The 14347-nt window shown below is 42.7% G+C and overlaps 1 protein-coding gene across 5 annotated transcripts in view; it reads right to left on the bottom strand.

Moving 5' to 3' along the window:
* PLPPR1 (phospholipid phosphatase related 1) overlaps positions 1-14347 on the bottom strand; it is a 512674-nt gene that overhangs the window by 72627 nt on the left and 425700 nt on the right. The window lies entirely within an intron of this gene.

Here is a 14347-nt window from a genome sequence, read left to right as displayed (position 1 = left end):
TGTTCTTTCTCCCATTTCTATGCCTGATGAATTTCCTTAAGGCTTAATTCCTTATTTTCTCTACTATGCAGCATTTGAAACTTTCTCTTTTGTATTCACATTTTTTTCCCTATTCATTTTCCTATTGTAGTGCATAACACAGAGCAGTAATTACTTGTTTTGCATGACAATCTTTACCACTAAACTGTGAGCTCCACGAGGAAGTGACTAAGTTCTATTAAGTTTTGTAGCCCCAGCACTTAGCATAGTTCCTGGTACACAGTGAACACTCAATTCATGTTTATGCAATAAATTGACTCAATGTGCATGAATACTGCAGTGTCACTTACATAAAAGTTTGCTCTCCCCCTGGATCAATAGCTCTGCTTTTCTCTGGGCTGATCAGTCCATATTGAGAATATTCTGTTCTGATGTGATGCTGCACTTAAATTGAGGCAGATATAAACTAAAAAACATGGGGGTGCCTGGGTAGCTCTGTCGGTCAAGTGACTGACTCTTGGTTTCGGCTCAGGTCATGATCTTGAGGTTCATGAATTCAAGCCACGCGTTGGGCTCCACATTTACAGTAGGGAGCCTGCTTGGGATTCTCTCCCTCTCCCTCTCTCTCGCTCCTCCCCTGCTTGTGGTCTCTCTTGCTCAAAATACATAAATAAACTTAAAAAACAACATTAAAGAAGAGCAATAAGGAATATGACACCATGTGGAAGGAAAAATGATTGAACAAATGGGAAATATTTGTGTAAGGTGTCATGAATTGAAAAGAAAAGTAACTCCCTATTGTAATAGTAAGGGCCTGAGAACAAGCCACACCTTTTCTAACAAAACACAACTATGGCAGATTAAGCACAGTAACAGATTATATGCTGCTTCTCTCATTGAGAGGTGGAGTCGAATTCTTCTCCCTTTGAAGGTGGTTTCTGTGACCAAATGGCATGGAATGAAAGGGACACTGCAGAACTTCTAAAACTAGGTCAGAGGAACCCTTGAAGCTCCACTTTGGTCTTTGAGAACGTTTAATCTTGGGGTGCTCCTGCTGTAAATTCAGTCGCCGTGCTGCGAGAGGCCCAAGGCATAGGTGCTCTATTAGTGCCAGTGCAACTCCTGACGGACAGCCAGCTTCACCTGCCATCAATTAGTGAACTGTTGTGAATGCCCAACACAGAACCTTCGGATAAATGCAGCCTCTGCCAACATCAAACTGCAGCCCACATAAAAAACCCAAGCCAGGACCAGACAGCCAGACCCTTTTCTAATTCCTGATCCACAAATTTAAGTACAAAGTAAAACTTCTCTTTCTTTCTTTCTTTCTTTCTTTCTTTCTTTCTTTCTTTCTTTCTTTCTTTCTTTCTTTCTTTCTTTGAAACAGGCTCTTTTTTTTTTTTAATGATTATTTTTGAAAGAGCTAGAGAGACAGAGTGCCAGCAGGAGAAGGGCAGAGTGAGAGGGAGACACAGAATCCAAAGCAGGCTCCAGGCTCTGAGCTGTCAGCACAGAGCCCAATGCGGCACTAGAACTCACGAACTGTGAGATTATGATCTGAGCCGAAGTAGGCCGCTTAACCGCTTAACTGCCACCCAGGCGCCCCAAGCAAAATTTCTTTTCACCATTAAATTTGGAGTTTTAAATGATTAAAATGGCACAGTTGGTTACACAGCACTGGAGTCCTAAAGCAACAACTACACGTGTTGATTGATTGAAGAGTGACTTGGTGACAATAAACTGTTGTGGAAAAAACGGATGTCTTACTCAGATCTCCCCCTTCAAGAAAGGACTTGCTGCCCAGCTGCAAGGAACACAGCTAGCTGGCGGCCTCCAGCTGTTCGTGCCTCGAATTCTGAGCTGTGGTCTTGCTCTTTACAGGGCAGGCACCAGCCAATGACTAAACAAGGCAGTGCTAGCCACGCCCATGCCAAAGTTTTTCTTGGTGTCCCCAGTCGACAGCTGAACAAGTGGTACTAAGGCCTAGCCATCTTTGTCCAACTGGGGACTCTAAATGAGCAAACTCTGCTCCAGAGCTCTGCACTGGGCCAGCAGAGATCTCCTCTGGTCTGTGTCATGGACTGATACCCCCCACCTGCCCAATACTGCTCCTGTCTCTTCACAGGTGTTAACTCCCCAGTGAGCCTTATGCACTCCTATTCCGTTTCAGTGTCTGCTTCCTTGAAAATACAACATATAAAACCAACTGGCATTATCTTAAGAGAATTATAATAGCAAAGAGCAACTCTTAAGACTTGGTGGCCGAACAAGCCCAGTGATACAAATGTGGCTGCTGGGTTTTGGCTTTGGGTCATCGATTGCCTTACTATTGTTTAAGTAAAACATGGCAGTGACCTTGGTTATTGGCTACCTAGACAGCAAGATTGAGACTGCAAATACAAGGAGGGGAGGAGTGGGTTACACAGCGAACACCGGAGTCTTGATTTCGTATCTGTCTGAAGACAAGCGGCAGAACTCAATGGAATGATAAACATCTCATAAAAGACCCAACTGGTCTTGTGAGACATTTGCTGATTAAAAAACCTCAGTCCAGGTTCACTAATTTCTCAACCCTGTCAGAAATCCTCACCTGATGCTCTTTGCCTAAGAATATGTGAGCTGAATAGGAAGGTCTAATGATTTTCAGGCATTTATGAAGAAGCCCTGAGATTGGATCTTCCTTGCAACAGTCAAATCATAGTGTGACAGAAACCGAATTTATCTTCTGTTCCTTTACTAAGTTCAAAGATGGCCAGTTTTATTTTATTTTATTTTATTTTATTTTATTTTATTTTATTTTATTTTATTTTTATTTTATTTTTATTTTAATTAAATGTTTATTTTTGAGAGAGACAGAGTGTGAGCAGGGGAGGGGCAGAGGGAGAGGGAGAGAGAGAATCCTAGACAGGCTGTGTACCATCAGCACAAAGCCCCATGCGGGGCTCCATCTCATGAACCATGAGATCATGACCTGACCCAAAGTCAAGAGTCAGATGCTTAACTGATTGACCCACCCAGGCACCCCAAGATGGCCATTTTTAAAGTATATGTGTGGTAACCACGAAAAGTGTGTGTGTGTGTGTGTGTGTGTGTGTGTGTGTGTGTGTGTAAGAGGAGAGACAGAGAGAGAGAGAGAGATAGATTAACAATTAGTACATCATCTGAAAATAGGAATTTTATATCCTACTGGCATTCTGTCCTAAGTCTTTGTACCTTGGCCTCACATTTATAGAACTTTGCCTCTTCTCTGAAAGTTGATATTACCCTTTCTGGGGAAGAGAAGAATGCCAGGAGAAGGGTATGATCTTTCTGTCCAAATATTTGAAGGATTAATAGGAAATAGATTTGTTATAGCAAAACGTTATAGCAGCCAAATGGTAGAAACTGGCCTAATATTTGGAAGCGCAACAGAAAATATCTTGCATGAACTTTTTGTCAGAACCGTTCAAAGGTGCCGTGGGTTGCTTTGATAGGTGCCGTGTTCTCTGTGTTGGGGGAAACCAAGCAATTACTTGACAGACATGACACGAGATGGGATTCAAGTAAATCTGGAGCATTAAGGTTTTAAAGACTCTTTATGCCAGAAATTCTATAAATACTGAAGAAACAGAAAGACAAATATAAAGGCATTTTGAGGGACTTTCCCCATTAAATACAAATATAACATAACAGGAATTACACTAGCATAATCAAATGTTAGTTCTGGTTCTCATTTTGTCAGGTATAAAGCTCTGCGGATACCTTTAAAATTGTTTTTCTAATAAAGCCAGTCAAGCATGAAATAACTTCTAGCTGCTTTAGCAAAGACTAATAGAGGAAATTACCCTAATGAGAGGCTAATCAAGCAGACTAAGATGATCCTAGAAGCACATGTCCTTTTCAGACAAGGCTGGTGGGTCCTGTGCTTGTTGCTAAGAGAGGTGCTGATGTTCCTGCTTTTCTAAAGAAAGGTTTGGGCAAACTTATCAGTAGGGGGCATTGGTGTTCTGTCAGCAGGAGAACTTGACTCGGAGAATAAGAGCACTTGGCGATTCTGAGCACTTTACAATGATCAACAAATCAAAGCAGATAGGAAAGTACTTTCCTTAGAAAAATCCACATAGAAATGTCATCTGTTCTAAATGAAACTTAAGGAAATAGAAGTACAGCATGTACATATTTGGTTTTGCCGAGACAAATGAAAGATGCTGGAGGCCTTAAATAAAATCTTTCTTGAGAGAGGAGAAAAAGATCACAGCAGCTGCAGATTCAGCATTCTCCAAGTGCTAGGAAATGAGAGGGGAGCTGAGTGTGCATCATGGGGGGACTGGTGCCACTGATGCTGCTGGCTCCCGTGTCGCTGTAATGAGAGTGAAACCAAACAGTTCTCTCTGTGTTAGACACTTCCCTAATACAACAAATACTGGTCTGTTTTTCTCTCTTCCCTTCTGCTGGTACGAGCAAAGGCACACAATCATGAAAGGAATTGGGGAAGAAAGGGAAAATACATAGATTTGGAATGCACAGTATAGGAGATAAAGAGCTGCGCTCTGTCACTTGGGAACACATATAAGCCCGCCATTAGTCACGGAGAGAGAGATTATTAAACGCCAATAAAAACTAATGCAACATTTCCACATCCACCATGATATAAATGCTAGGTGGCAGATAGAATTACTTATGAATTATTACATCTTATAGAAAATTTTGATATCCCAGCCTTTTTACCCTCTATCCTCAAAAATGATTTTAGAGGTCTATCTTACAAGTTAAAATTCTGGGACTTACAGTTTGAGACCTTAAGGAACAACACAAAGGAAGGATACATCAACACACACATACGCACACATATTGATAGGCTTCTCTGATTTGATTCAAGTTTATTTGATGCATTAAGAAGCCTGCCTGATTCCCACCTCTTCTTAAGGCTCATCCAGAATTTTACCTTCATTCACTTAACACACACTGATGAAATCCCTCTTAGGTGAGTGTCAAGCATGGGTTAGGTACCACTCTATCAAACCTGCCTTGACCTCTGAGGCCATACTTAACTCTTGGAACAGGAGTTTCTTTAAAAAAATTTTTTTAAGTTTATTTACTTATTTTGCACGCACATATGACACAGAGGGGGGGCGGGGAGGGAGGGAGAGAGAGAGTGCACATGTGAGCAGTGGGGAGGGACAGAGAGAGAGGGAGAGAGAGAATCCCAAGTAGGCTCCTCTCTGTCAGTTCAGAGCCTGATGCGGGGTTTGATCTCATGAACTGTGAGATCATAACCTGAGCCAAGATCAAGAGTGGATGCTTAACTGACTGAGCCATCCAGGCACCCCTGGAACACGAGTTTCTAGTTGCATTATATTTTTCTCAACTTAATAAACCCTGATAGTCTCCTTCTCCCTGATGCTGCCTACAGTAACAGGAAGGAAAACAGCACTACCCTATTTACAACATTTAAATCAACAGTAAGCAAAGTTCACTTATAAAAGTAGAATATGCTTAGACATACCTGTACAATATGAGTTTAATTACTGTGGTGACATATGAATCTTAACCTTCTCGGAGGTGAGAATTCCCTGAGTCAAGAAAACTTGACTTTTATACTGACATTTTCAAACCAACTGAACAAATTTGGAAGAAAAAGTCATCAGAATTGTTTTGCAATCACAAAGAATTTTGGTTAGACCAAACCAGAAAAAAACATAATCAAATAAGACATCTTAAAAAACAATGTGGAAGGGGGGGGGGGCGGGCAGGTGGGGGTGCTGGGAAAAATGGATGAAAGGCAGTGGGAGGCGCAGGCTTCCAGTTATGGAATGAATAAGTCGTGGGAATAAAAGGCACAGCAGAGGGAGGATAGTGATATTGTAATAGTGATGTATCAGGACAGATGGTAGCTACTTGTGAGCATAACACATCATTATGTTGTAACCTGAAACTAATGTAACATTGTGTCAACTATACCCCCCAGAATAAAAAAGAATTAAAGTTTCTTAGGCAAGTGCATTAGTTTCTTATTGCTGTTGAAATAAATAACTACAAAGGTAGTGGCAACACAAACAAGCAAACAGCAATGTGAAATCCTGTTTGGGGGCAGAAAAAAAAAAAACTAAACTAAAACATAAGTCCCAGTTGATAGCCAGGAGACTTTAGGTTATAGATGGCTCCCCAGCAAACCACTGCCCCTTTCGGCAAGTGTTCTTTGTTGGAGCGCCATTTTCTTTTCGCTTATTCCCTCCTCCTGTTCTCCTAACAGTCTGAACACTGAAAGGATAGGGTGTCAGGGTAGTGGCTGTGGGGAGCCATGTAGTGAAAACTTTCCTGAAGAGTGAGCTCTGGCCTGGGAGCTGGATGGTTCAATTCCCTGCTCTGCTGCTAACTCTGTGAACGTGGGCAAATCACCCAGCCTCACCTGGTCTCAGTAAAATGGGGAAAATAATTCCTAACACAACAGAAGAAAGTATCAATGCATGAAGAATAACAGCCTCCTGCCAAGGAAAATTCTGGCCGTGGACAGCTAGGTCTCTTCCCCAGCCCTCCTTTTTATTAAGTAGATCCAGAATTAGGTAAACACTAAAAAGGCAGAGAGTAGAGCAGAGTTTATATGGAATATTTACAACAGAGAGTGACTAATTAAAAAAAAAAAAACTCCCTAAAAAACACGCCTACAAGAGAGTGGTGTTTTGTTTCACGCTGTTTTTGAATTACCAGCCTTTGTGTTTGGTGGTGTTGACTTTTAATGGAGCTGGTAAACAGCACCCCACCAAGTGTTTTGAATCAATTAAGAGAGTGAGAAGGTGTAAGGGAAATCAGGATAGGGCCTCATTCCTTCTAAAGACTGGGCTAGAGGATGTGGCTTAGATGGATCTCCTGGTACTGAACCACAGAATTAAGTGGGCTTATCTACTCAGTCATATACAGTGCTAGAAAACCACAGTCCTTCCCCACACAGAAGGAACAGACTAGAATACATGTTTCCTGTGGAGTCTGGCTTCCATGGGGAAGAAAGGAGAAAGAAGCTGAGCCATGCATACCTACGTCTTCCAAACTTGCCAGTGAAAACTTGGCACCCCAGGGGAGGGGCACCTGAAGGGGCGGAGAAATGCCAGCGTGTATGTACCTTCCCTGATATCTCTCCACATGAAAGGAAATACCAGGAGTGTGAAATGTCCTTCTGAGAGCATAGGTCACCTCAGTCCATTCTTGTTCAGCAGAATGAATTGGATTTTACAATAATGGAATGTATTATATAAGTAGCAGGACTCTGTATCCATAGCCTGAATGTTTAAATAGACCACATGTCATCACCCTGATGAATACACCCCAGTTTTGTTCTGGAATGGCTTGAAATGAGACATGATATGTCTGGAGTTTCCTTTCCTTTATTAAACCTTTTAATGCATTTAATTTCCAGAGAAGGCTGGATCTTTTCCAGGCGAGGGAGGGGGAGAAGTACGTAGGCATCTGTAATGATCTCTGACAGTGTGACAGGGAGCACTGATTTTTACAACAGTAGCCAAAATTACAGTAATTAGAGAAAATATCCACATCTTTATAAACAGGGTGTTAACTGATTCAAAAGGAACTTAATGAGAACTTACAAGAGGAAGTGTGCTTTTGCCACTGAGTATTAAACATTAATTAAAGTCAGAAGGCAATAGTCAAGTTGCCTCTCTACTTCAGTCAGTTGGCAAGGCACAGAAAGTGGAGAGGTTTCAGAATCTGCTGACTTTGCTGGCTGTGATCCTCCAATGGGTCCTCTAAATTTATGGCCAGTTGTGATGAATTTTAATTCCTGTTAAAGGTTTTGTTCAGATCTTATTGCAGAAACTGAGCGACGAAAGCTTTCAAATGCTTAGTTAGGCTTCTTATTTTTAAAAAGTATTTTTAAATACTCTTTTTATTATCAGGATAAGTAGAAGAAGCCATGTATGAAAGAATATGATCCCAGCTATGAAATAAAATATGTATAGAAAATATTGGAAGGACATACATCAAACTATTAGCAGTGGATTTCTTTGAATGATTGAACAACAGATGATTTTTTCTTCTTTTCTGCATTTTATAGGCACTGCTTTTATAAATGGAAAAAATGAGCTTTAACTTCTAAAGGTCTGTTGATTCTCAGGGAAGAGCTAATCGGTGTCCCCCAAATTGACTATCAGGTACTTATAGTACCTGGAAAATAATAAATACAGATAACATTTAAATCTTACACCTGCACTGTTTTTGACTGAATAATTATAAATATACTTCATCTTCATTTCAATATAAAATTATGCTTAACTAGTGTATTATTGTGGTTTTGATCCAGTATCAAACTTCTGATCCAATAACCAAGAAGACAAACCTCTGGAGGCAGACCTAATCATTTTTTTTCATTCTGAGTTAAGAACTTGCTGATTTTGACAAGACAGGTTATGGAAGTGGCCAGTTTGGTCATCGGAATCTCCTTGGGGGCTGCAGCACAAGACACTTTACATCGATTTCTATGTAAATGAGACAGTGAGGGGAGGGGAGCAAGCGTTCTTCATTTGATTCTTCCGGCTCACATCTTTTGTATTCCTCCCTTGCAAACGTTACTAACTTCCTATTGTGTCTCCCCAGCCAACTAACTCCCGCCAGTCACGTTTTGCTTACGCTCCCCAATAGTCTGGGAACTCCTTGACTGAGCGTGTGTGTGTGTGTGTGTGTGTGTGTGTGTGTGTGTGTGTGTACACGCTATCACACAGGTCAGTGCAAAGTGCTGCAAACACACTAGGCATTCTCAAGTTTGCTGAACTGACCAGTGTCGAAAGCAAAGCAGTGACAAAATTGAAAAGCTAGAAACCTCCACCTTTTAAATAACTTTGGGCTCTCCTGTTTTCATTAGGTCAAGTGAAGAATGCACAGATTTTGTGGGGTTTTTTTTCTTTTCACCTTGAAATGAGATTATGTGCAGGCCTGAGCTGCTGAACCACAATTTGTTTTAAAGCTCTTTTGAGGGAAAATGCCCAGGAAAGCCACAGCTCAGACTACAGCATACTACACAGATTTACTGACAGTCTCCCACATGCCTGCATTTGGGCCGGTTCCTGGGGGATGCACTGGAGAGGAAGGTGCAGACCTTACATTTAATGAGCCCGCAGTCTAGCAGGGGAGACAGTCCTGTACACAAATAATTATAATGCAGACGGTCAAGTGCAATTATAGATGCATTTACAAGACACATTGGTAGCCCAGGGGAGGATATGTGGTCAGGAAAGGATCACAGAGCAGACAAAACCTCCACCATACCATAAGCTTTTCCAGGGACAAATCATTAGTTTTAAAGTTGGGCCTTTTTATACACTGAAAAAAATGTTGGTAGGACACCAGTTGTTGAGGTAAATGTAATACCCACACTTTGATTAAAAAAATTTAAGACAAATGTAGCAGGCAAAAATCTTGCCTACAAATTAGGGTGTTAAAAAATCCTTTTTATTTTTTAAAAGTTAAAAAAAAATTAACTATTTATTTATTTTGAGAGAGAGAGAGAGAGAGAGCGCGCACTAGCAGGGGAGGGGCAGAGAGAGGGAGAGAGAGAGAAGGAATCCTGACCAGCACAGAGCTGGATGTGGGGCTCGAACTCACAAACTATGACATCATGACCTGAACTGAAATCAAGAGTTGGGTGCTTAACTGACTGAGCCACCCAGGCACCCTCCCTTTTATTTTTTTTTAAGTCAATTTCTAGCTGAGTTTGAGCCACCATCATACTGGGCCACAAGAAGTTTATTCTGTCGTAATTATTGGGACTCTCCTACAGGATCCTAACGGGGCCTCAAAGAGGCCCTCGGGTGTTGTCTTTACTGGGTGGTCCTGAAGCCCTTGGTATCCAGCTCACAGACTTTCTCTGGTTCCAGGGGCTCTGCTGCTTCTGTGCCACAGTCACCGCACAGGCATCTTCGCTGGGGCTCAGAGCCCCAGGGACCTTCTTTGGTGTCCTATGTGGTTGTCACCTCTGAGGTCTTGCCACATTACAGAAGTTCTGCTACCCAGCAGGACATATGTCTCATTAATTGAAAGACCCACCCATTTTGTTCCTCTTCTTTAGTCTTTGGGGAATAGCCTCCTTCTCTCTCTCTCCTGGTCCCCAGGGGCACTCCCATGATCCCCCTGTCCTCAGGTCTCCTAGCATAATCACGTTTTAGGAGTATAAGCTGTCATAAAGGACAGGAAAAGTCCATAAATTTAGGTAACTTTTGCTGTTTTACCTGACATATATCCCTGTGATTAAAAAGCACACTGAGCCCCTGCCCACGTGTTTGGTGTTGAAATGGAATGGGGGATGTGTGGGAAGAGGGAATAAACACCCACGCATAGGAACAAATTCATATCTCAGTATACTGTTCTGATACATAAGCAACAGTGTCCCAGGAAGTTCACCTTTAGAAGAAGCCACTATGACACCAACCCAGAGTACAAGCAGTTGGACCATCAGGTCAGAGAGTAAACTGGGGAAAGGAGGTCATAAAAGATGGAAAGCAGCCATGGGTTCTAAGCTCTTAGAGAAGAAACACTGAACTGGGGTTCAGGTTCTATTTCTCTCACTAAGTTTACCAAATGACCCTGGACAAGTAGCTTTATCTCTCTGGGCCTCAGTTTCTCCAGTTCCAAATTAAGTGGTATCGATGGGTTGATTCTAAGGGTCCTCCAACCACCGATATTTGTATCTGGTTTGGTATAACAGGGGTGGACCTCTCATTTTTACCAAAGCATCTTAATAATCACCAAGCCATCGGCTCTAAAAATTTAACATTTTTAAGTCCCATTGTTCAGCTAGACGGGTGCAGGGGACAACAGGAGAGTCATGCTGAGTGGGGATATATGAACCCTCCCAAGTCGAATGCACGTAAGATGGGGTGGGACAGATAGCTGTGTCTGAGCATCTCACTCCCACTGACTGCTGTGGGCCCTCCTATACGGCTCAATTTGAGCTATCTCCACTGCATGCTCCTTCATGTTCAGCTGTACAGACAGATTTTGCAATTGGGGTGAGCAGTTCTGGGAATGTGGGAGAGTGTGGGTGAATCCCTGTGTGGTAGCGGTCTGGCTCTTGCTTTGGTTGATCTGTGTGGGACCAGAATGAGCCAATCAGCCCTGCCCAGAGAGGTGAGGCATGGCCGACCTTAACTCCATCTGCAGTGCTTTCTATTTTCGGGAGGCTATGCTACGAGCAGTGACAATATATCTTTCCACAAATGGCCCGTAAGAAACATTAAAGATGTCATGTGCTCTAAAGGAATTGACTTAATGACTCTTTTCACTTAAGGAGGGATTGCTGGTAAAATTCGTTCCTCAAATGACAGGTTCCTGAATAGGGACACATTCAGGCCTGACATGCTAACACAGTTTTTTATATTCACCAATCTTCTCCATGGTGTCTACAAAGACCACCCTAGACCATCTATAGATACTCAGAACCTACACTGCATTTTCTCCCCCAGGTAAAATTGCCACCAGGATGCCCTCTTTTTTTTAAAAAAAAATTTAATGTTTATTTATTTTTGAGGGGGGCAGGATGAGCAGGAGAGGGGCAGAGAGAGAAGGGGACAGAGGATCTAAAGTGGGCTCTGAGTTGACAGTCTGATAAGGGGCTCGAACTCATGAATGGTGAGATCGTGACCTGAGCTGAAGTTGGATGCTTAACCTAACTGAGCCACCCAGACAGCCCCAGTATGCCCTCTTTATAAGGAAGAAAAAAACCCACTTCCTCAAAGACTCCATGACGGAGGTGTGAACACTAATAGTAACTTTGGGTTCAGTGAGCAAGGAAAAAACAATTCAGTCATCAAAAGGAAAACTTGTAATTACATTCCCCACCATAAACTGAAAGGAATGTTCCAAATTCAACAGTGGATGGTATCTTTTTTGGATACGGTCCTGGAACCCTCATGGTTTTTCTAGTGGAACATTTCCCACCATTGTTAGTGTGTGACCATCAACAACAGCAAAGACATTCACCACCCGACTTGTAAGGAAAATTCTTTGTGCAGAATGTTTCCATTTTACTCAGCTGCTTGCACTGTTAATTGTCAGAGGCCAAAGCACAATGGCGGGTCCTCCTTGGCTCTTCCAGGGAGGTGAGAGGCTTTGCTGTTCCATCTTCTTACTGTGGGGGAGATCCAGGGCAGGAAATTCAGACCCAGCCATGGTTTCCAGCACATTAAGAGTAGGAAACAGGAGAGGAATTCGGATAGGGGTTTCATCTTGAACATAACTTGTTGAAAAGTTTTAAAAATACAATCTAAAAACTGACAACCTGTTTTCTACAAAGATGAAATACTGGTTTGGTTTATTTACATTTAGATATTATATGTCTAGGTCTCACATAGATATTCATATGTCATTTCCTGTTTTTCTTTTTTAAAGTCTTTTTTTAAGTGTTTATTTTTGAGAGGGGGATGCGCGCATGCGCACGTGGATGGGGGAGGGGCAGAGAGAGAGGAAGACCCAGAATCTGAAGCAGGCTCCAGGCTCTGAGTTGTGAGCACAGAGCCTAACACAGGGCTCTAACTCACAAACCATGAGATCATAACCTGAGCTGAAGTCAGATGCTTAACTGACTGAGTCACCGAGGCACCCCCATGCATCATTTTCTTTTACTGGACCTTAACTAACTGGGCATTTCATTTTACACCAGAAGTGTGGTGTCATCATTTCCCACAGGACTTTAAGTTACCTCAGAGCACAGCATAGTCTTCCCAATCCGGTCCTCAGTGCATTTTCTAAAACTCCAAATTGGCAAGTTAGGTGGAAACTAGTCTGCAGCCTTCCATGGCCCCACTAGCTGGGATGGACATCCCAAGTCCTAAGGCCCTGTGGCTTTACTGAGAACTTACCGTCATAGGTCTTTGTTGGCTGAGGGAGAAGGGTTCTGCAGAGAGCTAGGCTTCTGACAGAGTCAAATTCAAGGGCCCCTGCTCTAGGCTATCTGCAGAACAAGCCAAATCATGTATGACTGCCGAAACTCTCAGAGACATAGACTAGGGAAATGGCTATTTATGTGTGTGCCTTCCTACCTGTAGGGTATGAATCACAGCAAAGGAGTAAGTTTACAACCCTTCAAAGGTTTCCATGGGCTTAGGGTGGCAGGTACGAGGTACATAGAGACTGAGTAAGTGGGGGGGGGGGTTGTTTTGATGCATTTTGGTATAGCCAAAAGCCATATTCCTGCCAGAGCTGAAAGACATCCACATACTACCCTATCAGGTGAAGAGCATGCACAAATTTTTTGCCTAAGTTGGCTTTTCAAGGCAAACGCTCTTCCTGTTTGTTCTATTCCAAACTGGAGAGTTTGAATTTTAGCACAGCCCACGCCCATGTGTATTGGCCTACCGTCTTTCTCTAACAGGAATTCCCTTAGGGTACACCAACCTGGGGGCAGGGCCAAAATACTTTCTATAATGGGACCGTATACACACACCTGCTTGCCCTCTTTCTCAATGCTGCTTCGATCCCCACATCACTGCGAGGCTGCCACGGCTGCTGCTAATTTCTCTGGGGACTTAGTGTCACTGCTTACTGTCACTCACTGCACTTCAGCTGAAGGAACGGCTTCACTATTGCTGGAGATGCTCTTGTTGTTACAGGACGATGCGGAATTTCTAGGCACTGTCTGTACTACCATGATGGCTATGGATGTGCACATCACACAAGGGCTCCGTCTTTATTTCATCTTCATTTTTCTTTCTTTCCCTCTTCCAATCATTTTACTCATGGGGAGAAAAGAAAGGCTTTATATTCACTTTCTAGAAACAGTACTGAGTGTATTTCTTGATAAATGGATTCTCAATAAAATATATATTCATTGACTGATCTTCTCCTAGGGGGTTCACTTTTGGTGACACAAAGCACAGGCTTTGGAATTAAAGACATGCCAGTCTGAGTCCATGTTTTGCTTTTTATAGGTGATAGGACTCTGGGCAAGCTACACTACCTCTCCGAGTTCCATTTCCTCATCTTTAAAGTTGGATAATAATGTTTCCTCACAGGGAGGTTGTAGGAAGACATGATCTAGTGTATGTGACTTCTGTGGTATCCAGTAGGTGCTCAGAAGCTCTAAGTCCCTTCCCTTTGCACTTGAAGAATTAACTGCTATCCCACTTGCAGTGGCAGCAGTCTGGCACTAGAGTTCCCACGATTGAGGGAGGTTCTGATGGAATGATAGGGGCTGCTTGGGAGGCCTGCCTGTCCAAGAAGCAGTGGTCTGCCCCTCAGTCTGGCTCTGTTTTAGGCTAAGATCTGCTCTGTGGGTGTCGGTTCATCATACTTACCCACTGACTATACCTGGGCACTTGTCAAGGAGTTTCCAGCAACACCAGCTAAAGCAAACAGGTCTGTGGTAAAAACTCTGTCATAGAACAAGGTG

This window comes from Panthera tigris, chromosome D4, assembly GCF_018350195.1.
Source record: "Panthera tigris isolate Pti1 chromosome D4, P.tigris_Pti1_mat1.1, whole genome shotgun sequence".
NCBI classification, from domain to species: domain Eukaryota; kingdom Metazoa; phylum Chordata; class Mammalia; order Carnivora; family Felidae; genus Panthera; species Panthera tigris.
This window is presented reverse-complemented; position numbering and strand designations above follow the sequence as displayed.